General features: G+C 39.5%; 1 protein-coding gene and 1 long non-coding RNA gene across 4 annotated transcripts in view; one reads left to right on the top strand and one right to left on the bottom strand.

The window, feature by feature from the left end:
• The window catches only part of LOC132424225 (uncharacterized), a 64,338-nt gene extending 53,469 nt beyond the window's left edge, over positions 1 to 10,869 (top strand). The window contains exon 3 of the long non-coding RNA XR_009519183.1: positions 10,697 to 10,869. This is a non-coding gene — a long non-coding RNA (uncharacterized lncRNA). The remainder of the gene's footprint in view (positions 1 to 10,696) is intronic.
• SPTSSB (serine palmitoyltransferase small subunit B) overlaps positions 1 to 25,259 on the bottom strand; it is a 29,697-nt gene extending 4,438 nt beyond the window's left edge. Inside the window, exons 1-3 of one of the 3 annotated variants that reach the window (XM_060010014.1) lie at positions 25,155 to 25,259; positions 24,067 to 24,943; positions 14,447 to 14,543 (exon numbers count right to left, since the gene is read on the bottom strand). The gene's annotated coding sequence lies outside the window, so the exon portion shown is untranslated. Of the gene's footprint in view, positions 1 to 14,446; positions 14,544 to 24,066; positions 25,025 to 25,154 lie in introns of those variants that run through there. The other 2 variants (XM_060010011.1, XM_060010013.1) reach the window with 2 other exon arrangements.
• Between the last annotated feature and the right edge of the window lie 435 nt (positions 25,260 to 25,694).

The following is a 25,694-nucleotide window of genomic DNA, read 5'->3' as shown; positions in this document are numbered from 1 at the left end:
GAAATGATTTTGAATACCAATCATTTCAGTAAATCTATGCCTCTGCTGTCTCATGGGCGTGACTCATTCAGAATCAACCATATACTGAAAATCTGTTTAAAATATTCTTAATATTCTTTTTACTTTTATAAATAAGATAAATTACTCATTTAGAAACATCATTGACTTCTCTCTATATTTTAGCTTTTAAAAATTTATTAATTAACTGCCTGCCTATTGCTTTCTCTTCAAAAATTAAATTTCTTGCTTGAGCAGCCCCAGTGGATACCTTGACTGCATCCTTGTGAGGGACCCTGAGCCAGAGGCATTAAGCTAAGTTGTGCCCAGATTTCTGAGCCGTAGAAACCGTGAGGTGGTCAGTGTTCATTGTGTTAAGCTGTACAAGTCAGTCAGTCAGTCAAGGAGATGACAGTTCTAAAGCAGACCAACATGCATTACACCAGAGCTGGATACCTGGTAAGAACTTGGTCACATATTGCTAACAATTTAAAGAATTAAGATAAAAAATTTTTTTTCTTGCCCATTTCTACAGTACGCTGGATCATTTCCCAGCCCTCTCAGTAGTCAGCTCTGACATGTAAAAAGTACTTTATTGTCACATCTCACTTCAGTCTCAAGTAAAAGAGTCAATAAAAAGCATTGATATCCCCCTTTTCTTTGATTCTTTTCCCCCTTATTAATGAAAAGCAGTTTTAAAGATTATTCATTGTTTCTCATGAAAAGGTGAGAAGAGAGTTGGTTATTGTTGGTAAATCATCTGCTACAACCTATTGTTAGAATATGCACTATACTGAGGTTCTGGATTTGCTTCAGTAATATGTTTTACTTCCTTTTGAGTCCATTTTTAAGTCTCCTGTGGCAGGGGTCCCCAAGCCCTGGGCCGTGGGCCACTACCGGTCTGTGGCCTTTTAGGAACCAGGCCGCACAGCAGGAGGTGAGCAGCAGGCAAGCGAGTGAAGCTTCATCTGCAGCTTCCGATTGCTCCCCACTGCTCCCCACCGCTCCCCAATGTCACATTACTGCCTGAACCATCTCCCCCTACCCGCACCCCCGAGAAAAATTGTCTTCCATGAAACCGGTCCCTGGTGCCACAAAGGTTGGGGACTGCTGTCCTATGGGACAACATGGAAGATTTAAGACAACCACTTTAGACAATTTAAGATGAGTAATGTGGGAAGGAGAATTCATTCATTCATTAAATAAGGGTATTTTGAGTATTACTATGTGGTTTTCTCTTAGTAGTAACAGCCTCAGAAGGAATCTGTTCCAAAATGGCATTGCAGACAGGAGATGCTCTTCTAGGCAGCAGCAAACTGGACCATGTAACAAACATGCAGTGACGAGGGGCCAGGAATTAGCACTAAATAGGGGGAAAGAGAATGGAAAAATGCTAAGGAGGAAGCTAGGAAAAGAGGCTGAATTTGAGAAATAAGATGACAAAAATGGCATGAAATTAATTATTCACAGGTAACCTAGAGCTAGATGACAGCAAACATCTTAATGTCTTAATCTTTCACAATCAAATGTGAAATTAACTTGCCCTTAAAGACCTGATGGCATATCCCAGTAAAGCTAAACAAGAGACTTAAAATGCTTACTTTATTGAAGCACACCACACTTCTCCTTGTTTTTAATTATATGTTTTTTAAAAGGTGATTTCCCGTATACGGAAAAGAGGGAGGAAGTAGTTTGTTTCTTCTCCGTCTCCTCCTCCTGCTTCTTTTAATTTTTTCTCTAAACTTGGTGATTTTTAAAACCCTCTTAAATCTTTAATGAGGTTGTACATTCAAAGTTGACACTGCCTAAGCACATTGTGGTATGTCTTCAGTGGTACAGTGGCCTGGATGGGTTTGACTCCTAACAGCTGAAGCTGTGTGGTGATGCCTTCAGGTGACTGGGGAGGGTTGTGAGCCCCTGTGGGACACAAAGCGGGTGAAGCTCTCTGTAAAAAGTGGGGGTGAGGCAAGGGCCAGCACTGTTACCTGGAGGGATGGGTACTGAGGCCTGAGGAAAGGCTTTTTCTGGGTCATTGTTTGTTTGCTTGTTTGTTTTTTAATGTTCCTTTTTTTCTATTGATGTATAGTTAACTTACAATGTTGTGTTAGTTTCAGGTGTACAGCACGATGATTCAAGTTATATGTGTGTGTGTGTGTATTCTTTTATAGATTCTTTTCTCTTATAGGTTATTACAAAATATTGAAAATATTGAATACTGTACTATACAGTAGGTCCTTGTTGGGTATCCATTTTACATATATAGTAGTGTGTATATGTTAATCCCAACCTCCTAATTTATCCCTCCCCACCCCCTTTCCCCTTTTGTAACCATAAGTGTGGTATATATATATATATATACCACAACCAAACTATATATACAATGGAATGTTACTCAGCCATAAAAAAGAATGAAATAATGCCATTTGCAGCAACATGGATGGACCTAGAGATCATCATACTAAGTGAAGTAAGTCAGACAGACAAATACCATATGTCACTTATGTGGAATCTAACAAAAGGATACAAATGAACTTATTTGCAAAACAGAAATAGACCCACAGACATGGGCCATTGTTTTAAAAACAGGATAACATCTCCTTCTTCAGGAGGATCCATGTAGTACCACATTCTGAGATGCTTGATGGACTTGATTTATCAGGGTTTCTCTTGTAATAACAACAGAAACAATTTCTGTTTTCATAGGATTATCTGTAGCTTAGAAAGTGCTTTTTATTGCATTTTCATAATGGGTTTGGGACTAAGGACAGGCATTGGTTCAAGTTCTGACTTCTCCACTTGCTGAGTATGTGACCTTGGCCCAGTTACTTAAGTGTTCTGGGCCTCAAGTTCCTCATCTGTAAATGGAAATAATAATCCTTTATGTTTAAGGCTGCTGTGAGGATTAGCAAAAATGCAAGCAAAGCATCAATTAAAGGGATTTGTATGTGGAGGAAATACATAGATAGGAAGATGGAATCTAACTGGTGAAAGGCTTTCCCTCTCCCCCACTTCCTTTTATTTATTAAAAATAATTATTACCATGCTGGTAATCGCACCAGGAACTGGAGATACCATGGTGACTGAGACAGCCATGGCCATTGCCCCCAAGGATTATCATTCAGCTGGATATATTCCACAAATATATATTTTAGACAATATTTACCACATGTATTAGGTAGCTAAAGTGGAATCCTAGAATATCAGCAGCTGGATGGACCGTAGAATCCCCTAGACCCAATCACTCATTTTAAAGAAAAGTACCAAGACTATGAGGCTAACATTAAATTGATATTAAATTGGTTGACATCAAATTGGTTTGTCAAACTGAATTAAAGTGACTGGACTATTCCAGGTGGTGAATACCCTGTGTTTCGTGAATTGACATTGGATGAAAGAAGCAAAAATTCCAATGGAGGTTTTCTGTGGTCTTCAAAGTTGATCAAGGACATTGAAATCAAGTGTGTAGGTATCTGGAAGACTTCAGCCTCACCCTCTCTCAGTTTCCCCAGGCTCTACTCTTCTCTTACTCAAGACTCTTTCCTGAAATCCCACTGTTCAGCTTCTCCTCTAGTAAAATGAAAGTCTGGCAAAGTCTTCATTTATTGCAAGTATTACTGGGAACTGGCAAAGCCTAAGGTTCTTGTTAGTAGTGTACAACTTAGCATGGATAAAAGACCCGAATAAGAGTTTTGCCAGGTTGGGGGAGAAACGGGGGAAGGAAGAGATTATTAGAGAAGGATTATGAGAGTCTTGGGAACCAGACAGAGAGAGAGTGATTTCTAAAGGGAACCCAGTGAATGAATGGGGGACACTGATCGTAGAAAACAGTGAGGACTTGGAATTCCCCTAAGAAGTTATCTCATAATTGATTGGAGAGTAAATGGCTATTTTTTATTTCTGAATGTCACTGAATGTATTTTTCTCTCACTAGATTTGTGTACAGTGGGGAAAAGTAAAGTTTAATCTCCTCTCTCACAACAAGAAGGTGAATTCCGGGGACTTGTGATCCACATTACTCAGGGGCAAGCCTTTCTTCTGGCCTGAACAGAGAAGGAGGTTAGAATAAATAAAGCAATAAAAAAACCCACATGCTCTCATGAACCCATGTATATGAGTCATGAAATGAGAACGCTGTGAAAGGGAACGTGCGGGGCGGTGGCGAAAGTAGAGACTGGGCTTGCTCAGGAGGCTTTTTGGTTTTGGTTCTCTCCATGGGAACAGGAGTGGTAAAAGGTTAGGCAACCACAATGAAAGATGAGTAGCAGAGGATTTGTTAGGGTGGCGCTTTCCTTGGAAATACTGCAAACGACTTCATCCTGCAGCCCTCCTCTGCCTAAAGAAAGTACTCCAAATTATTGGATTTTCTAAGGAAGGGATTTCCCTTTCTAAACATTAGCTAAAAATGAACCTTCCCTCCGGAGGAGGGGAAAAAGACTTAACACATTTTGGTTTAAATTTCCTTCTAAAATGTCAGAATCCGGGGCTGAAGAGAAAAGTCAGAAGGATTTGCAACTGAATTTGGGTTAACTCCTTCTCAACTTATTTTGGAATTCTACGTCAATCACCCAGCTTTTTTTGTGCTTCATATTTGGAACTTGAAAACCCGAGAAGGGGAAAAAGTATCCTGCCTGCTGCTGCAGAGAGAGATGCTGTATCTAAAAAGAGACTGTGTCTGTACTCGGAAGCAGCTTTCTTTGGAAAGAACTCAATAGATTTACTCAAGTTCAAGGCTTCCTTTAATTAAGAAATTCATTTAAAGAAGGAGCAGAGTGATGTCCTTCCAAAGAGTACAGTGTGAAAAAGGGTGATAAAAACGAGTAAATTTACAATGGAGGAGACCGATAAGCGCTACCTCAGCCAGCTGATCAGGGCCACCGTCAACAGTGATAACTCATGTTGGTAGTATGTATCCATGATATGATGGCATGAAAATGGCACTTTACTTCTTTGGTCTTCCTCCCCCAAACCCACAACCTCAGTCTAATAATGAGAAAAAACATCAGACAAATTTTAACAGAAGAGCATCTTAAAAAATACCTGACCTTAAATTCTCCTAGTACCTAAAACTCTCAAGATCATCAGAAACAAGCAAAGTATGAAAGATTGTCACAGCCCAAAGGAGCCTAAGGAAACATGACCATTAAATGTAATGTGTAATGGATGGAATCCTGAAACAGAAAAAGGATTTTAGGTAAAAACTAAGTAAATTTGAGTAATGTATTGGCTTTAATAATAGCATACCAATGTCGGCTCATTAACTGTAAGATGTGTCATACTAATGTAAGATGTTAATAGCAGAAACTGGGTGCAGGGTATATGGTAATTTGCTGTATTATCACCTCAATTTTTCCATAAGTCTAAAAATGTTCTAAACAATAAAGTCTATTAAAGTTTTTTGAAGGCAAAAAAATAATTAGGAAAGTCTTGAAAGGTCCAGAGTTACCCTTATTCCAAACTCCAATGAACTTTGCTTATGCTGTTCTGCCTTTCTGCAAAACTCTTCCTCATAACTTTGAACATAATTAAATAATAGTCTTCAATAAAGGACTGGCTTTCAAATATTTTCAAACACACCAGAGATGAAAAGTACATTTTACTTTTGATCCAGGGTACATACACATACACATACACATACATATACCCATATAACTGAAATAAACATCTCTCAAAATAATACTCTGCACGTTGATATCTTATTTCTTATTCCATTCAGTTTCATTCTGCTGTGTTCTATGTTATTGTCTTCATTCATTACAAAATACCAATCGTGAGCTACCATATCGATTTCTTAACCCACCAATTGCAACCTGCAGTTGGAAAAACCCTCCTTTAAGGCTTATCTCAACTGCTAGCCTCTCCAAGATGTCTCTACATTGTCCAGTTTGGCAGACACTAGTCACATGTGGCAATTTAAATTTTTTGTGCTCATTAGCCACATGTGGCTTGTGGCTACCATATTGGACAGCACAGATATAGAATATTTCCATCACTGCAGAAAATTTTATTGGGCAGTGCTGTGGACTCTCTCCATCTCTCACTTGGACTAATGAAATAGCCTACCAACTTGTCTCCTTTTCACCTTACAATCTTCCATGCTGCTGTTGCAATTAACTTTCTAAAATTATAGATTTATTTTTCAGTGGCTCTCCATTTCCTATGAAATGAAACATTCATGTAAGGCCTTTCACAGTTTGATCCCTCCACCTCTCCTGCATCATCTCTGAACTCTCCTGCTAAATGCCATTCACTCTTAAGCTTCCATGTTTTAGTTCATCCTCTTTTCTTTTCTAGAAATATTTTTGTGCCCCTCTTCTTTTAGATAAAATCCTATTCATTTTCAAGATGTAGCTTCTATGTTCTCTCTTCTATGAAACATTCTCAGGTCAGGAAGACCACCCTTCCAAGGAATGTATATTGCTTTCTTTTATGGGTTACCATTGTAGCTTTTATACTGTATTATAATTAGCCATGTACAGTGTTTCCCCATTAGACTATGAGGTCTTTGAATACTGGGAATATGCCATGGTCATCTCTATATCCCCAGTGCCTGGAATGTGGGATACTTATACACTGGCTGGTGGGCTGGTTGGCTGACTGAATTGTAAGGCTGTAGAAGGTAGGGACCACACTTGTACTTATTTAATATTCCCATAGCACAATGTGGGGTACATAAAAGGTACTTATGAATTCTCATTGTCTGCTTTCAGGCAATAAGTTTTAGACAGATTGTTTTCTAAATATTGTCAAATTCAGTACAATCTGTTTTTTTGTAGGATGAAAGGGAGCTGGTACTGATAGGACAAATACTCTTAAAGTTTCCAATACTCTTGAAAGTTCATGGACTCTGTGGGGGAATTAAAAAGCACTTCTATAGTGATTTTAAATCCCATTAAAATGGCTTTTTACAAGGGCTTACTCTAGGTGAGTAAAAATTTAAGATTGGTAGAAAAGTGGTTCTAATGGAAAAAAATCCCAGGATGAGAACATCTGGAGACCTGAATTCTATTACAGCAATTTTTCCTCTTCATCTTTTCTTCTCATCTTTATTTCTCTTCATTCATTCATTCATTTTACTTTGTGTCCTTGGGCAAGTTCCAAAGTCTTTCTGGGTCACAGCTTCTCTGTGTAAAACGAAGATAATTGATAATTGCTTCTAAGTCTGTCTCAGTGATACGGTAAGGAATGTGGGGATAGTTTGTGAGCTCTTTAGAAATATTTGTAAGAGTCATAATGATAGTAATAGTAGTGCTTGTTGTTGTTCCTTGTGGATTGGTACAACTTTAAACTACTTGCAAGATTTTATTATAGAGTCAAAGGGTCTTCATAGAATATTCTATAACAGTTACCTCAACAATGGAGTGCTTTGGATATTTTACAGGGAAAAAAAACCCCTCAGCCCTTATTTGTTTGCTGAATGAACTTCCTGGTACATGAGTAATAATAACAAAACAACACATGTATATAACCATTAACACAAGCCACTATTTGAAAGACATTGCAATCTTTACACAAATCTTTAAATGTGTGTTGGGCAGGGCCACCACATTCCATTGTGTGGGCTGTGCACTGCACAGACTTGTGTCATGGTTCTTGGAGCCCTGATCACAAACTGCTTCTTTATGTAAACACAGTTTGATTCACAAAGATACAAATTTGTATGATTAAAGGAAAAACCTCACATTGTGTCTATGTACAAATCAGACACAACAATAGTTTATTGGCTTCCCAGTTTCCAAATGTCTTGCTCTAAGTTTTCTGTGGGTGACTGTAATGTTTTCTGTGTCTCACAGAATGTTCTATTCTTGCTTAACATTTTCCAGGGAATTTCCTTGTCATCTTAGAATACTCTCCAGTCACCCTTTGGTAAGCAATTCTTCATGCTGATACTGAGCTGAATATTGGAAGTCAGACCAGAAGTGATGGACTTGAAGTCCAAGTCTTTAGAGGGAGCTAAAAGAACCAACTTAAAGGTTTGTGATAAATCAAAGCCAGAGAAGCAAATCAAACAACCATAGGGCAATTAAGGAACTTTCTTTATACATTCATGAATTGCTTGCACAATTTATAGACTCCTCAGAGAGGAAAAAACAAACAGTTGTAAGTCAAAGCATTCTTCTGCTTTTAGGCAGCTAAGTTACTCAATGTTTTATAATCTTAGAAGTGAGTTACTGAAATAGTGTACTAAGAGGAAAAAGTCTCACCAACAATTTAGCCAAGTTGTTGGTATGGTGTTGGTTTGAGTAATACACAAGAGTAGAGTGTTTTTGTGGAGATCTGAACCAACCTTTTGGCCTCCAATTTCCATTAACACCAACAAAAGCAGAACAACAGAAAACATGTACTTCTAGTCCAACTATCAGCTGAGGCCGCTGGGCATCATAGTGTGCGTTGAGTAACTGTAATTTCAAAGCAGTCCTGGTTGTTTGGCATTTTATGACAGACTCTAGAGGGATTTATGAATGAAGGACTTCTGGCTGGGAAAGGAAACTTGGAATTTGACTTTAACAGAAAATTTCATAATAGTTTAGGAAATACCAAATTCACGTTAGATCAATTTCAATGTTGTGTGGCTATCAAAAAGGAGATACATATAGTGAAATTAAAAATGAGAAGCACACAGGTTAATGCTGAGTAGATGTTATGAATAGGAAGAGAAACTTGTAATAGGAGAGGACATATCTTGCCTTTTTCCTGGTGTCCTCTCATTGACTCATATAGAAACAGGGCAAGGGGAATTCCCTGGTGGTCCAGTGGTTAGGACTCCGTGCTTTCACTGCCAAGGGCACGGGTTTAATCCTTGGTCGGGGAACTAAGATCCTACAAGCCAGGCAGCCCAAAAAAAAAGGAAACAGGAAAAGTATCCTTCTTTATTCCTGCCAATTTGGGAGTGGAGAGTAAGGCTTCCAGGTCAAGATTTTAACTGTAATGTCATTTCCTAGGATGAACCTCTTTATTACTATTTTATTTTTTTTAAAAAAAGAAAGAAAAACCCCATTATCCTAAGGAAAGAGGAAAGAATATAGCTTCTGGGTGGCTTTTTCCTTCTGTAGATATTGTTCCCAAGGGCTGCCAATTTGTTTTTAGAGGTAAAAAGTGAACAGAGTTGCAACACTAACAGTGGACTTAAAGATGTTAATAACCGTTTAAATAGGGGGATATATGTATACATATAGCTGATTGACTTTTTTATACAGCAGAAACTAACACAACATTGTAAAGCAATTATACTCCAATAAAGATTAAAAAAAATAGAAATGGAGAGAATAAAAGCAGACCAAAAGAAAAAGTCATTAAATGTATACACGTTAAAGCGCATTATTCAAGATAGCCAAAAGCAACCCAAATGTCCATTGGCAGATGAATGTATAAACAAAATATAGTATATACATGCAATGGAATATTATTTATCTTTTAAAAGTAAGGAAACTCTGACACATGCTACAACATGGATGAACCTTGAGAATGTTATCCCAAGTGAAATAAGCCAGTCCTAAAAAGACAAATGCTGTATGATTTCACTTATCTGAGGTATCTGGAGTAGTCATCTCATAGAAACAAAGTAGAATAGTGGTTACCAGGGGCTGGAGAAAGGGAGAAATAGGGAGTTGTTCATTGGATGTGAAATTTCAGTTTTGCAAGATGAAAACATTCTGGAGACTGGTTGCACAACAATGTGAATATATTTAACACTACTGAGCTGTACACTTAAAAATGGCAAAGATGGTAAAATTTTATGTTATGTGTATTTTACCACAATTTAAGAATTTTAAATGTCAGTGAATAACTCTAAAAATTAAGAAGGACTGAAATTTAAAAATACAATTTAAAAATAGTCTGAACAATATTTTTTAAAAGTCATTAAAAGTCATTGAGAGTCTCAGGACTTCCCTGGTGGCTCAGTAGTTAAGAATCCGCCTGCCAGTGCAGGGGACACGGGTTCGAGCCCTGGCGCAGGAAGATCCCACATGCCGTGGAGCAACTAAGCCCATGTACCACAACTATTGAGCCCACGTGCCACAACTACTGAAGCCCACGCATCTAGAGCCCATGCTCTCCACAAGAGAAGTCACTGCAATGAGAAGTCTGCTCACTGCAACGAAGAGTAGCCCCCGCTCGCCGCAACTAGAGAAAGCCCGCACGCACAGAAACGAAGACCCAACAAAGCCAAAAATAAATAAATAAATAAATTAAAAACAAAAAAAGTCATTGAGAGTCTCAATTTGTAGTGGGGCATTACTAGTCTAGCAAAATTGCTTGGATGTACCATCCAAAACTAAGTAAATGAATAACCCCAAAAGTCTTCAAATAATAATTGTGAGGTTCCAGTTGGGGTTCCCTTCTTCTTGGCTTTCATGACATAAGAGGAAAATTGGAAACTGATGAACTACAAAGAACTTTCTGAGAGGAGTGTTGACCTGTTTAGGTTGATTCTTGGCATCAGTGAAATTCTCATAATTTAATTCCCTATAGTACTTGTGGGAATTAAAATTCTGTGATATGCTTACCTGTTTTTGACAAGGATGTGAAATAAAGAGCTCATAAGATCCCCAAACCCAGAGTATTTAAAAGGGAATAAGAGTGGAAAAGTGGCTAAATCGTTCGACTGAAACTACTTTTCTACTGTTATTACAAACCCCTTTCCCGGCAACTACGTGCCACGTACGTCATAACAGTTCTGCCTTTCTCTTTTCTTCCCCAGCTCTTTGCCATCAAAACTACACTTTGGTAAAGGAAATACCTGCTTACTGTCTGTTCCTAAGGACTCAATTTTCTTAGAAGCTAGAAGCCTGAGCACAAAAAAATCAAGATTTTGTCTCATCCTGCCTATTGTCATTATATTTCATATGTCTTCAGAAATAGAAGACTTTTTTTCCCAAGGAGGAGTTTGAGGGCAAGCAAGGTGAGTTACTGCAATACTGATTTGTCAGTTACTGCAATACTGATTTGTCTCATACCTGCTGAGCACTTGTTCCCAGTGTTCTGCCAAAAGAAATCCGGTTGCATAGGCAGCTGGTCAACCAGGACTCTTCCAATAGTATTTTCTAATACTAATTTTCTAGGTTGTGTTTTTTGCAGTTTTTTTGGATAGCATTGAATAGATTTGCTCATAAAACTTTTTATTGTTTTTGTTTATTGTTCTGTTCTTCTTCCTCCTCCTCTTCCCCCTCTTCCTTCTCCTTCTCATTCTTCTGGCCTGTTCTTTATTTCTTATTACATTGTCTGGAAGGCTTCTGGTGATGAGTTCAATGTTTTTGGTGACCAGCAACACTGAACTTTCATGGGTGTGATTTTTTTGTGACAATAGTAAGACAGCCTGTTGCTTTTTTACTGCCCTCAACTGACCTGCTTCTGTATCTCAGTTATTACTGCTTTTAGGAAAGTGAGTGGAGAGCTAGCCTGACTCCAAGGGTCATGGAGATAGACACAGCACTGTTGAGGTGTTCTCTCTGTCAACCCCCAGATCAAGGGACATTTCCCTACTGGATTGGTTAGCATTCTAGGTCAGCTAGTTTCTGAGATGGGGCAGAGGGAGGTGAGAAGGGAAAGGCAGGAGTGATAGAGCTATGTCAAGACATATCATTGCTTTTAGACAGTTAAATTAATTAGATTTTGCAATCTTGTACTTAGAAATGAGTTACTTAAGTGAGATAACAAAAGAAAAAAGTCTCAATGACAATTTAGCCTAGTGGATTTCTCATTCTCCTGGTCAGAATGGCATTGACATATTATGCTGGCTTCATTCTCTTTCACCTGCTCCCAGGTACATGGGTACCTGCATGCTTCTAGTGAAAAGTGGAAAAGGGCTGAGCTCCAAGATTATTCTTTTAAATGAGTAACAATTGTTCATTTCCTAAGAACTTTGTTGATTCTCAAGTAAATGTGGAGATGGCTAATGGCAACTGGGCATATTAAGAAAAATATTTTCAACCAATAGATTTGGAACCAATTTAACTATACACTCAAACTGGGTGAGATGAAATGTTCTTTTCCCTCTTTGAATAAATGTGGGTTTGTTTGTCAAGAATACCAGAGGGGGCTTCCCTGGTGGCACAGTGGTTGAGAGTCCGCCTGCCGATGCAGGGGACATGGGTTCATGCCCCGGTCCGGGAAGATCCCACATGCCGTGGAGTGGCTGGGCCCGTGAGCCATGGCCGCTGAGCCTGCGTGTCCGGAGCCTGTGCTCCGCAACGGGAGAGGCCACAACAGTGAGAGGCCCGCGTACCACAAAAAAAAAAAAAGAATACCAGAGGAAATCTGCCAAGATAGAAAAATATTTGGGTTAAGATATTGTAGTAGGTTGAATGGTGGCCCTCCAAAAGATATGTCTACATCCTGGAACCTGTGAATGTAACTTTATTTGGAAAAAGTGTCTTTGTAGAAGTAATTAAGTTACAGATCTCTGCAAAAGCTCATCCTGGATTACCCAGGTCAGTCCTAAATCCAATGACAAGTGTTCTCAGAAGAGAAGGCTAGTGAAGACAGAGGCAGAGATTGGAGTTATGTAGCCATAAGCCAAGAAGCCATCAGAAGCTGAAAGAAGGAAAGGAGAATTTTCCCCTAGAGTCTTTAGAGGGATTGCAGCCCTGCTGATATCTTGATTTCAGAATTCTAGCCTCCAAAACTATCAGAGAATAATTTTCTCTTGTTTTAAGCCACCAACATTGTGGTACATTGTTACAACAGCCCTAGGAAATGAATTCAGATCTCTTCCTTAAAACCACTAGAATTGTATAATGTGGAATTCTCTTCAGGGGACAGAAACAGCATTTATTAAGTACCACTGTGGCAGGCACTGGCTAAATGCTTAACTTAAATGATTCCAACTTTAAAGATGAAGAAACTGAGGCCCAGAGTCTCACGGGGACCACATGGGGAGCTGGAATCCTCCCGAGAGGAAGTGTGGTGAGTAGTTACGAGCTCTGGCTCTGGATCCTGTCTGTGTTTGACCCTGGCTAAGTTGCTCAACCTCTCTGACTCAATTTCCTCTACTGGAAAAAAAGGAATGATAATAGAACTTCATTCGTACAATTTCTGGGAAGATTAAAAGATGTAAAGTATAAAGAATAAAACATAGGAAGAAGACCTAAGTGAATGTTAACTGTTATGATCATTACACACTATACTAATGTAATATTGCTAAGCCTATGAATACCAGACAAAGAATAGAAGAGAATGAGATCATTTTTAAGGCAGAATGTGTCAACTTTATCAGTTGTTAAGATCGAAGCCACTTTAAGAGAGATTATTCTTCAGAATGTTTACTCAGTTCTGGTGTGGCTATCACAGAGTAGATCAAAAAGTATATTGCCTCATTTCAAAGATGAGGAAACTGAGACTCATTACGTTTTTGTACTTCACTACTGTCAGAAGCCAAGGGGGAAACAACACTGAGACCCAATCTTGGGATTCTCTCACTCCAAAGTGCTCTTTCTATCATGCAAATGACTTTATAAATGCTTTACAAATGCTAAGTGTCCAACAAGTATTTTTTGAATTAGAAAAATCAAGCCTCATTGTCAGTAACTTTAAAGTAATAGTGGAGCTTCCCAAACTATTCTGAACTGAAGAAATTGTTGCCAACTGTTTCAAAACCATAAATCTCTTAAAATATTGCAGCAAAAGAGAAGGATTAAGAAACAGAAGATAAATCTGTTTCTTTTTGTCCACACCCTCTACCTTTTCTTTTTCCCCATTTACTATAGATTTAATAAAAGTGGGTAGGTGGCTAGTGGTAGTCTAGGTTTTTTCCACTCTATTTCCTTTTCTTTCTTTCTTAAAAATAAAATAAGCAGAAAGAAAGTGAATGTCCCATATGAACACTGACCAGGCTTACTTTCATTAACGTTTTTTAAGAAAATGTTTTCAGTATATCATATTCCTCTCTTCATTTGTCCCATCTGGTTAGCTAAGTACTTTTTGAAACATTTACTCCTTTCTTGTATCAGAGGTCTTCCAGGATAAGATACTGCTCCATTTAAATAAAAAATGAAGGATGCCGAAACAGAAGCAGTTTTAACCAGCAAACCCATAAATAAGACAGTAGTTAGTGCTATGTAATCCTGACACTGGCACTTGTACTGAAATTGGCCAGAGGTTCTTAACCAGGAGGCCAAGAACTTGGTTGGGGGGCTGGGTTGTGGAATCTGTGAACCCCTTGAAATGTTTGCGAATTTTGCATAAACATTTTTTGGTATACACTTCAAAGGAGCCTGTAGTGTCTGCAAGCTAAGAACCACTGTTTCAAGGCCTCATTACTAAAGCTAATTGCCACATTTCACTCCTTTGTATCATCTTAAATGCCATTATAATATCAAGTATATCATAAATGTTTCTTGGTTGCTTAAGTGAGAACCAGAAGCTTCATCTTGTTAAAGATGTCATCTTATAGGCAAAAGGGGCAGATTTCTAAAAGCGAGACTCTATGATATAATCAATCAGAAGAATCTACCTGCCTAGAAGGGTCCAGGTCTGGGTTCTTGTCCTTGCTTTCCTGAGGAATGATTCTGTGTGTGTTACTTCTCCTCTCTGGGTTGCAGCTTCTTCATCTGTGAAATTAATATTTGAATTAAATAAACCCAGATGCCTTCAAACTTTAAAACAACTCTATTCTGTGTAAAAGATTATTAAACCTCTTAGAGAGATGATCTCCCACAAAATTTTAGAATGTATTATAAAAACAAAGCATCACAAGCTAGCCTTATTTTAAAATTTATTTTTAGAGAAGTTTAGTTTGAGGACATGCCATCGGCTAGCGATTTCCCAATGTACTCTGAGGGCTATAAGGTGCCACATTACCGTCTATGGCAGGGTTGAGGAGAGGCCCCAGATGGGACAAAGAGACAGAAGCTAAGAGCCTCACATCTCACATCTCACTACTATCAGAGTAGCCTGCTTTTAATCTGCTTTATACACTAGGTTTCTGGGTGAGATTTTGTTTGTAGAAAGTGTTTCATAATTTTAATTTTCATAATTTTAATTATTTAAAATAAATTTTAATTATTATTAAAATTTAATTGTTGATATCTATGTGGGGGAAAAAAAAGGAAAAAGAGATTAGGTTAATCACTGTATTTAAACATCCATCTTTGAAAAGGCACTGGAAACAGTCAGAAGCCCTAAGCCTTGTTTCCTATTTTGTCATTTATTAGCTGTGTCACATCAGGCATGTTAGATAGTCTTTCTGAATCTTTGTTCTCAAATATAGAATGATGATAATATCTTTTCCACAGGATAATTGTAAGAATTAAATGAAATAATATTTGTGAAAGTGTTTTGTAAATGGGGAAGCATTATAAAGATGGTGAGTGGGTCTTTAGTGGTGAGCTCCAGGGCTCTGCATTTTGTCCTGACCATTGTAGCATCTTTTTCCATCTGAATTATGTCATAGAAAGTAAGGGTGATCAAATTTGCAGATGAAGCAAAGTTATGGGGTGGAGTTCTAAAAGACTTAGCAGATTACAGAGTCCCAAAAATGACTGAGGGTAAAACTTTGGGAAAAATACAAAGTCTTGTTCTTCAGTTCAAAAAGTCAATTGTCCAAGGGTAAGATAGGGAAAAATGTGGCCCACGATCAGTTCAAATAAAAAAGACTAAGGAATTTTACTTGACTTCAAGTTCATTATGAGCCAATAGTGTTGTGAAATGGTTGACAAATAAGTGATCCAATTGTCTTAATCTGTTTGGACTGTTATAACAAAATACCACAGACTGGGTGACTTATAAACAATAGAAATTCATTTCTCACGGTTCTGGAGACTGGGAAGTCTAAGATCAAGGCGCCAGCACAGTTGCGGTCTGGTGAAGGTCCTCTTCCTGTTCCTAGCTGCCACCTTCTGGCTGTGTCCTCACATGGTCTAAGGGACAAGGGATCTCTCTGGAGCCCTAAGAACACTAATGTCATCATGAAGGTCCCATTCTCGCGACCTAAGCACCTCCCAAAGGGCCCACCTCCTAATACCATCTCCTTTGGTGGTTAGGATTCAACATATGAATTTTGGGAGGACACATTCAGACCATAGCACGAATATTCTTATATATTTATAGAAGTACTGTGCCACCAGCTCTTGGCTTTGATTAGCATCCTTCTAGCTGCTGAAAATAGTCACTCCAGCAAGTTGAGCACATCCTCAGGAAGCTAGATGGCGAAAATCTGGAAGGTTTCCAATGGGAAACATTGCAAGAAGATTTTGGGGGAGGGACATATCAAGGAGGTCTTAAAAGATCTAAGAGGTTTTAAATGGTGTTACAAGCTATGATGGAGGGAAAGGTTTGGAATTGTTTTATTGTTTTCAGAGGTTAATCTCAGGAAAACCTGGGGAATTCCCTGGCGGTCCAGTGGTTAGGACTCGATGCTTTCACTGCGGTGGCCTGGGTTCAGTCCTTGGTCGGGGAACTAAGATCCTGCAAGCTGTGTGGTGTGGCCAAAAACAAAAACAAAAAACTCAGGAAAAACTTTAAACAGTAAGAGTAATCTAAAGGGGAAAGTGTTGGCTGATTGAAGTAGTGAGAATTCCATTAGGGAACTGTGCAAACAGAGTCTAGACAGCACCTTCTGAGGGTTGCTACCCATCAGAAGGAAGGGTTTAAGAAGAGATTACTAAGCTTTCATCACATCTAAGGTACTACTTCTATAATAGCATTCAGTATCCCATTGGAGAATGATTTGCTTCATTAAATTTTTTTCCATAATAAAAGAATATGGATTTTGAAACTGGCAAACTGGAGTTTGCTATAGTGTGTTATTCTGGGTGTTGTTTAACCTCTGTAAACATCAGTTACGACATCACTAACACAGAGATGGTTAGTTATTTCTGTGTTGTTGCGAAGATTACACAACATTGGTAAAGGATGCTTAATGGTGCCTGGTTTTAGTAACGGCTCAAAGCTGGTAACTTTTATCACAATATTATTTGTTCCTCTTATTTTCTACATGCATTTTATTTCTTCTCCTAAGAGATTCCTTTCAGGTGACTCTACTGAACCCATAAGATGCAAATGATGTAAGTAGGTAAAATGGTGACTCACATGAGTCTGGGAGAAAGAATTTGCCCTATAGGTCATGGGGGTGGGGAGAGGATACCATATCATCTGTTTTGTGTTTGCATCAGGGTTTCCTCTTAAATGGAGGAAACCTGTGGAACAACATTTTTGTCCTGAATTATAACCTGATTTTCCTGCCCATCAAGACCAGAACTAGACCAACCTGACTGATTTTTTTCTTTGTTTAAAGTTTTAGACAATAAAATATCCTATTAAAAATTTAATGACTGGGACTTCCCTGGTGGTCCAGTGGGTAAGACTCTGAGCTCCCAATGCAGGGGGCCTGAGTTTGATCCCTGGTTGGTGAACTAGATCCCACATGCATGACACAACTAAGAGTTCGCACACTGCAACTAAGAAGTCTGCATGCCACAACTAAGAGTCTGCATGCTGCAACTAAGAAGCAGTTTACTATTCTTAGAGGAAGATAAAAACATGAGATTCCCCCATGTTTGGGGAAGAGGCCAAGAGAATTCTCTTTAATAGGAGTAGAGGGAAGTATTAAAGTTACTAGGTTTCCATAGATGGTCACAGGTTAGCATTTCATCTTATTTAGAAGGTAATAGATAAACACTGCATGTGAGGAGGCACTAGGATAATTCTGACTAAAGATCTTACACAAAAAGAGGATTATCAAACTTTCAAAAGAAGCAAAAAAGACAATATAACACTCTTAGGTTTAGATAAGGCTTGACTTCAAATAAATTTTTTTTTCCATTTTTCTGTCTTCTTCTGCATCAGTGAACATTTATTGAGCATGACATTCTGTGAGGCACAAGTATGTTCCAGAACAGAGATGAACTGGCACTTTGGCTGGTGGGTGTGAAAGCAGTAGAGGTATTATTGCCCCAGAAAAATTGCTTTGGACGTGCCATCTTGAGCTTTTTTCCTTCTTTCTTTTTCTAGTCCTTCAAATTTTCTTGTTCAATATTCTACTTATATTCATTCCCAAATTCTCTTTATAATCTTTTCAGAGATCTTGAACCCAAAGTGATAACTTTAGTTTAGAATTCCTAATGAACATCCTTCGATCTTATAATAGAGCTGAAAGGGCAGGGATGCAATATTTGAGTAGCAAACAGCCACCCAGGAAACTGCCATTCTGTATCGGTAATAATAGTGGATATTTATTGAGCAACTTATGTCCCAGAACTTTATATGTATTACCTTAGACAGTTCACTTAACAACATTATAATAGAGGCACTATTTCTATACCCATTTTACAAATGAGGAAATTGAGGCATTGGGAAATTTCAATATTAACCCAAAGTCTCACAGTTAATATAGAGCACACACTCTTAATTACTACTCCGCCAGGCTGCCTATGCAAAGACCTCTGGTTACAACCTGGCAAATCACCATGCATGCATGCATGCATGCATCCATCTATCCATCCAATCAAATATTCAGTAAGCATGTACTAGGGATATAAACTATGAATAAGACTGACGTACTCACTCTCCTCAGGCCACTTTCTAGAGAAGAGGAGAGACAATTACACAAGTGTCCTACACAGTGCAATAAGTGCTATGATAGGGAAGTGTAGGGTACTCTGGGGCATAGAAAGAGGCTCTAACCCAGCCTAGAAGGGGGTGTCAGGACAGGCAGGTCAAAAAGATGAACCAGTTTGCAAGGCAGAAATAGAGACACAGACATAGAGAACAAATGTATGGACATCAAGGGGAGAAAGGAGGGGTGGGATGAATTGGGAGATTGGGATTGACATATATAAACTAATATGTATAAAATAGATAACTAATGAGAACCTGCTGTGTAGCACAGGGAACTCCACTTTGCTGTACACTAGAAACTAACACAACATTGTAAAACAGCTAAACCCCAATTAAAAAAAAAAGTTCTGTCTTCATCACGGTGTGTGCTTTGACTATTTTGTAACAAAAAGCATATAAGGTAACCTCAAGAAAGAAAGGTCTTTGAAAGGTCTTTGACCTTTCTCAGGAAAGAAAGGTCGGTGTTGTTCCCCCAGTACTTGGCACATAGTGGCTGCTCAATTAAAATCTGTTAACTAGGGTGGGAGGGAGGGAGACGCAAGAGGGAAGAGATATGGGAACATATGTATATGTATAACTGATTCACTTTGTTATAAAGCAGAAACTAACACACCATTGTAAAGCAATTGTACCCCAATAAAGATGTTAAAAAAAAAATCTGTTAACTAAATGAATGAGAATTCTAATGCTCCATAATAACTCCTTTATAACAGGGAGGTTTTTGACTTATTTCTAATTTGATTCAAATGCTTCTCCTCAAGCCTGAAATAAATGTTCCCTTTTGACTTAAAAAAAAAAAAAATCAAGTCCTTGCTCCCTTTTAAGCCATTTTCTAAAAGTTCTATTTCAGGAGATCTGCCACACCCATTATATTTTACTAGAACAATGTGTCCTCAGGTATCTTTTAAGCCAGGTGCCCTGAGGAGAGATTCTAGGAAGGTCTGGGAAAGCAGCGGCTCTCTGGTTGCTTTTCTCCTTTTTTCCAGTTGATCTGTGGGGTTCCGTGCTCTGTTACGTAGTTCTGAAAGATTTGTTCTCCTTTCACCTTTCCAGAGTGTCCTGGAAATTTTTCTTTCTCTCAAACTCTCCCCCACCCTCTTCACTCTTTCAAAAGGTGTTAGCTTTGGGAAAGTGGTCCTTAATTATTTACCACACAATCCTCTGGCAGACTACGAGAATCCAGGGCAAAGCAAGAGAGAAAGGCCACAAGAAAACTGAAAGCCCAGGCTAATGATTTCCCATAACAAGAATTTTTGTTGTCATAAGGCGGTGTTTTATTTAGGTTGTAGTTCTTTAGAAAAGACATGAAGTTATGTCTTCCTTGTGCTTCCTTGGAATGTTGCGGCTAATGTAATATTTTCTTTGGTGAAACAGCAGTAAATCCAAGGTAGTAAAACAATGCTGACGGGAAGGGGAAACCAAAGCTCCTCGGGGGAGAAGTTAACTTGGAACAGGTAATCCTTATGGCCCATCCCATACGTGACGTTTATATTATCTAATTACATAATTTTACTTCCTAGCCTGATGCCACAGTTTAAAGTTGTACCTCGTTCCCTTCCCTGCTTAGTTTTTCTCCAGAGCCCTTATCTCCTACTCATACACTGTATAATTCACTTAAAAATTATGTATTTATATGACAGCCCCTCTAGAATTTGAGCTCCTGAAGGGTAGGAATTTTTGTCTGTTTTGTTTATTACTCATCCAGGGCCTAGAATTGTCCTGGTGCAGGGTAGATGCACAATAAATATGTTGAATTAAAGCATTATTAATCCGAATCAAAGCAATATTAATAAGTAATAACTATGATCAGGTTTTTCCTACATGTACTTAATTTATAGACAACTGGTTGGACATTTAAAATTAATTTTTAGAAATCTGACAAGATATGACAATAGGATCTCTGCAAAAGCTTTGATGGTCGAAAACTGTGTGAAACCCATTTTCATCAGCATGGTATGCTCTTCTAAACTTGTGCATAGAAGGATAAACTTGGCCTGGAGAGAATGGAAAATCTTGAGGTTTCCTGATGCAGGTAGACTTATTTGAATCCCTAAAGCTAAAGGTATACTTTGGCTCAGTGTACTCATAACTGTTGCTGGCAACAAGTTCAGGTGTTGCTTATACCCCCATGAAACTCAGACTCACTAATTTTATATTCCCATTTCTGGACAAAGCATTATCATCCAATTCCACAATTCTTTACAGGATCAGGTAGTTTATGGGAACACAAAATATAGAAGATGAATAGAGGAGAATATTAATTATTTGGGAGCTTCTATATTTGAGATTATTATAATCACTAGAGATGCTTCCCAGCAGTGACATGTCAGTGTGTTCTGAGTACTACAGTGGCCGCTCCAGCTCTTCCTTTACCCCCAAGACTTCTACTTCCGGGCCAATCTAGTGCAAGTGAAACCGGGTTAGTCTGTGTGGCAGACAAGTACACTTTTGGCTGAGATTCAGGTACCCTCCCTCTCTCACCCATTGTGGCCTCTTTCAACAACTGGCCTAAAGAACTGATAAAGAACTAGACTTATCTAGAAACAGGAGGAACAGCTGGCCTCGCTGAGCTTGGATTAATATAATGAGTGGATGAGTCCCAAAAGTTAGGGCATTGCAAACAAATTCTCTATAGGACTGCATCAATGACATTTGACATTTCTAAACAGAAAAGCTTGGGCAGGTGTGTAAACATATACAAATCATATAATATGTATCCCCTGTGTCACTCAATTATTTCGTCTATCTCATGTGGCCCTTAGGAAAGATCTTCACATAAACTATTGGTCTGGTGGTACATGAAGATTCATGAACTCCAAGTTCTAAACCCACATGTTCTTTTAACAGCTTTATTGAGATATAATTCAAACACCATACAATTCACCCAAAGCACACAATTCAGTGGTTTTTAGTATACTCAAAGTTATGCAACCATTACTAAGCAATTTTAGACCATTTTTGTTACCCCCAAAAGACACCTTGTACCCTTTAGCAGTGGCTCCCTATTCCTGCTCATTGCCACCCCCATCCCCTCCAGCCATATGCAACCACTAATCTACTTTCTGTCTCTATAGGTTTGCCTATTGTGGATATGTTACATAAATGGAATCACACAATATATAGCCTTTCACTTAGCATAATCTTTTCGATGTTCATCCATGCCATAGTACATATCAGTACTTTATTCCTTTTTATTGCTGAATAATATTCCATTGTTCCATTCCATATCTCATTTTATCTATCCATTCATCAGTCAATGGATGCTTGGGTTATCTTCACTTTTTGGCTATTATGAATAATGCTTCAGTGAACATTTGTGCACAAGTTCTTACAGGGACCTAGATTTTCAGTTCTCTGGGATAATACCTAGGGGTGGAATTATATGGGTTATACGGCTGGGTTATATGGTAACTCTATGTTCAACTTTTTGAGGAACTACCAACTTATCTTCCACAGCAACTCACCCATTTTACATTCCCACCAGCAATATATGCTGGTTCTAATTTCTCCACCTCCTCTCCAACAATTATTATTTTCTTCCTTTTTGATTATAGCCATTTGGTTGGTGTGAAGCGGTATCTTGTGTTTTTGATATTCATTTCCCTAATGACTAAATGATAGTAAGAACCTCTTTGGTGATTGGCCGTTTGTACCTCTTTAGAGAAATGTCTAAAATCCCTTGCCCATTTTTAAATGGGTTATTTGTCTTTTAGTTGTTGAGTTTTTCCTCTTTTGCATTAAGAATGCGGGATGGTTGGAAGGAGAGCCTCAGATCTTTCACATGCTCTTGCCTAGGGTAGAGCTTCTGCAACACTGGTGGTGGATGAGATGCTTGTGGCCTGCTTTCCCAGGGATATACCATAGCCCTATGCTGGGATCTAGGCTGAGAGGGAGTCCTGTGTTCTTGGCTGTACCCCCCCCCCCCCGCCCCAGAGTGGAGCACCATCACATCCAGGTGGAATTGGCAGGGAAGTGGGTTGTGGTTCAAAATCCAAACTCTTGCTGTTCTTATGGAAATGTAGTGGATTGTCTTGAACAAAATTTTCTACATTTGTTGTATTTCCTCAGGACAATTTCTAGAGACTAAATAGTTGTGTACCTACAATTTTCAACCGTAATTTTATTGTATTGTTGTTTTGCTAAGGGGTGGGTTCACAGAGCTCCTCATACCACCATTCTGGAAGTTGAGTCCCATTTGGATAATTTTTAATGAAGATTTTGCATCTTGTATACTTGGTGGTGAAATAGTTTATGCTGACATAGTAGATATAGAATTACAAAGGACAGTTTTTTACAAAAGTATTTGCAAATTTACAAACAGTGGATTAAGAAAACCAGTTGAAGTTGAGAATTGGTTGACTTTCAACTTCATATCCACTAAATTTCTAGAATACCCACCCATTTGGTTTGATGAACCACTGTTAATTTATTGTTATTAAATAGTTGTGTAGAAATCTTTGGGTAATGAGGGTGACAGTACGTTTCATATGTTTGTTGTTACTCTAGTAATCTATGTGCAAAACCATCACAGCCATTGAAACAGTCATCAGAATGATGCCTGTTTTAAAAAGCGTAGAAATAATTTAGACGTGAAAATCAAATTATTCAAACCTCATTAGTTTTATGCACTAATCTAAAAAATTCACAAGCAAAACTGATCATGTATTTCTTAACTTTTGCTTAATTCAAAAGAACTACTGGGCCACAAAGTCTTGTAGAAAAACAATTTTCCCAACTTCCCTGGCGCATTTATTTGTAGTTTTAAGGCTAAGATTTACATTTAACAATTCTTCAAATTCTTTATTTGATCAAGGGCTGGGTTCATATGTTCATTGCCAACCAGTTGAATGTCATTTTAGTTGAAACAGATCTAGAATCTCTGCTCTTATCTAAACCCTTCTTTATTATACCACATCCCCACCCGCATGTCAAAGTTATCTATATGTACCTTTCTCCTTGGGTTTAGAAGTCTAATTACTTATAAATGAACACAATCATCTTTAAGAAAATACATCCTGCGTAATAATCATGAAAAAATGTTAAAACGTATTCCTTGTTGGAAACTCTTCACTTTTTGGTCAGTTGACTTGTGTGTATTATTGGCTCAAGTAGCAAAAATAGGCAAAAAATATTGTATCAGAGCATGAAACAAGATAAAGATGAATATTTAAGAATGAAATCAACCACCTCCCAATGACATGTCTCTGAATAGTTATTACTGAACTATACAAAGATAAAGAATGAAAGTAATTAACAAAGTAATTTTCTCTTCTTTTGGCTGGGAAAGTTTTAATAATAAAGTTTGACTTCTGTTGAGTGAAACATCTTAGTTTCTAACATAGTTAAAGGCAAATGGAAAAGCCCATTCAATTCTTAACATTTTTAACGCAGTTAAATAATAAGCTGGTACATTGCATTATGGCTTGGTATTATTTCTTCCTTATAAACACAGGAATTCTATCCTTCTAAAGCTACTTTACAGTTCAAGCAGATATTTGGAAGATGGAAGATGCTTACCTCCCAGTTGGGTGTATCTCCTTGCGGCTTAGGTGAGCACCAGTGCTTTGGCTTCTCCCCAACTGCTGCGAGCTTCCCACTGCGCTGGGCGCCTCGAGGCTCCAAGAGTTAGGTGTTCGGCCCCGCCCTCTGCACTATTGCTAAAACTCCAATTCTGCCAGACTGATTCCGGTGATTAATTATTGACAAAAGGAAAACACTCCCAGGCAAACTTGTGTCCAACCGCACTGCTCCCAACGACTCCTTCCAGAAGAGAATGCCGGCTGCACCACTCCCCTCCCCCCTTGCTCTATGGTCCCAACTTCCCACACGCTGCCACTCTCAGTCCTGGGCGACCAGGCTCGTCCTCGGAGGAATGCAGCCCAGCGACTTCTACATTTTTAAATTTGGTTTCCTGTAGCTCGTTAGCACTTCTCCGGGGAAGAGCCTCTCAGGAGGGGGTGCTTTCCGGATGCAGGGGAAGCCGGGGCTCTGAGAGCAACGGAGAAGGCTAAGGCGTCGCTGTCACCTCCGGCTGCTGCAGTAAAACCCCGAGTCGCGGCGGGGATGGGCAGGAGGGGGTGGGGAGGCGCCCTCCCGCTCGCTCGGATCGGAGCCCCGACACTACCGGAGGGGCACGTACTTCGGTGGTAGTGGTGGGAGCGAGCAGATAAACAGGAGGCGAAGGTGGGAGCTTTGGGGCTTTAGCCTAAGCCAACGTCAACCCGCCCAGGGAAAGCCTGCGCCCAGCATCCATCGATCTGCAGACTTCGGCAAGGGGGTGAAGCCGGGCGGATGCTGAGGACTGCGGTCTGAAACTCAGCGGCAGGCTGCGAAGTGAGCCCAGGGCTCCGGGCCGGGGCGGCAGTCGGCCCAGCAGGCATCCCACCGCATTCGTCTGTCAAAAACGGAAGAAAACAAACCCTTTTAGCTTTGGCAGTTAATTTTGGTGCCTTTGAACGTGCAAAACGCCTCTCCCCGCCCCACTCCCTCCATCCAGCACCTTCCCTCCTCCCCGTTGGCTGGGCGGTTAATCGTTGAAAGGCTGGACCCCCTCGGGGAAGCAGATGGAAAGATCGTGCCCAGCGAACTTGTGTGTGCTCACTCACAAGTGAAGAGAATTTGGGCCCGGACTGCGGCAGGAAGGCAAATTGGGGAGAGAGGGCTGGGAGGTTCGTTGTCTACACTCGCGGCGCAGGCTGCCGCGGCTCCCGGACCGGCGACCCCAGCGCTCGCGCTCGGTGCTCAATTATCTTCCCGGGGAGACGCGGGACCGCGAAGAGCATCTTCCCTGAAAACCAGCATCCAGAACACCATCGATTCCTTTTCTACCAAGGACACAGTGCTTAGATTGAACGCCGCGGCTGCTTGCTGAGAGCGCAGAGGACCTTGAGGCTCCTAGCCCCGATATCTCTGTAGCCGAGACTCTGCCCAAGACCTAGTGGGGTCCGGGGCGAAAGAGTCTTTTGATTAATGAGCATTCGGGCAACATCTGCCCGTCAGCCCCCATCGCCTAAGGAGGACACGTTGCACACGCTCGGCCTCATTGTGTTGAAGCGCGAATTTTAGCTGCGGGCAGGTTTCCGTTCACTTCACAACGCGCTTCTAGCAGATTCCAACCTGCCGGTGCAGCGAAGAGAGAGACTCAT

This window comes from Delphinus delphis, chromosome 4, assembly GCF_949987515.2.
Source record: "Delphinus delphis chromosome 4, mDelDel1.2, whole genome shotgun sequence".
Taxonomy (NCBI): Eukaryota; Metazoa; Chordata; class Mammalia; order Artiodactyla; family Delphinidae; genus Delphinus; species Delphinus delphis.
This window is presented reverse-complemented; position numbering and strand designations above follow the sequence as displayed.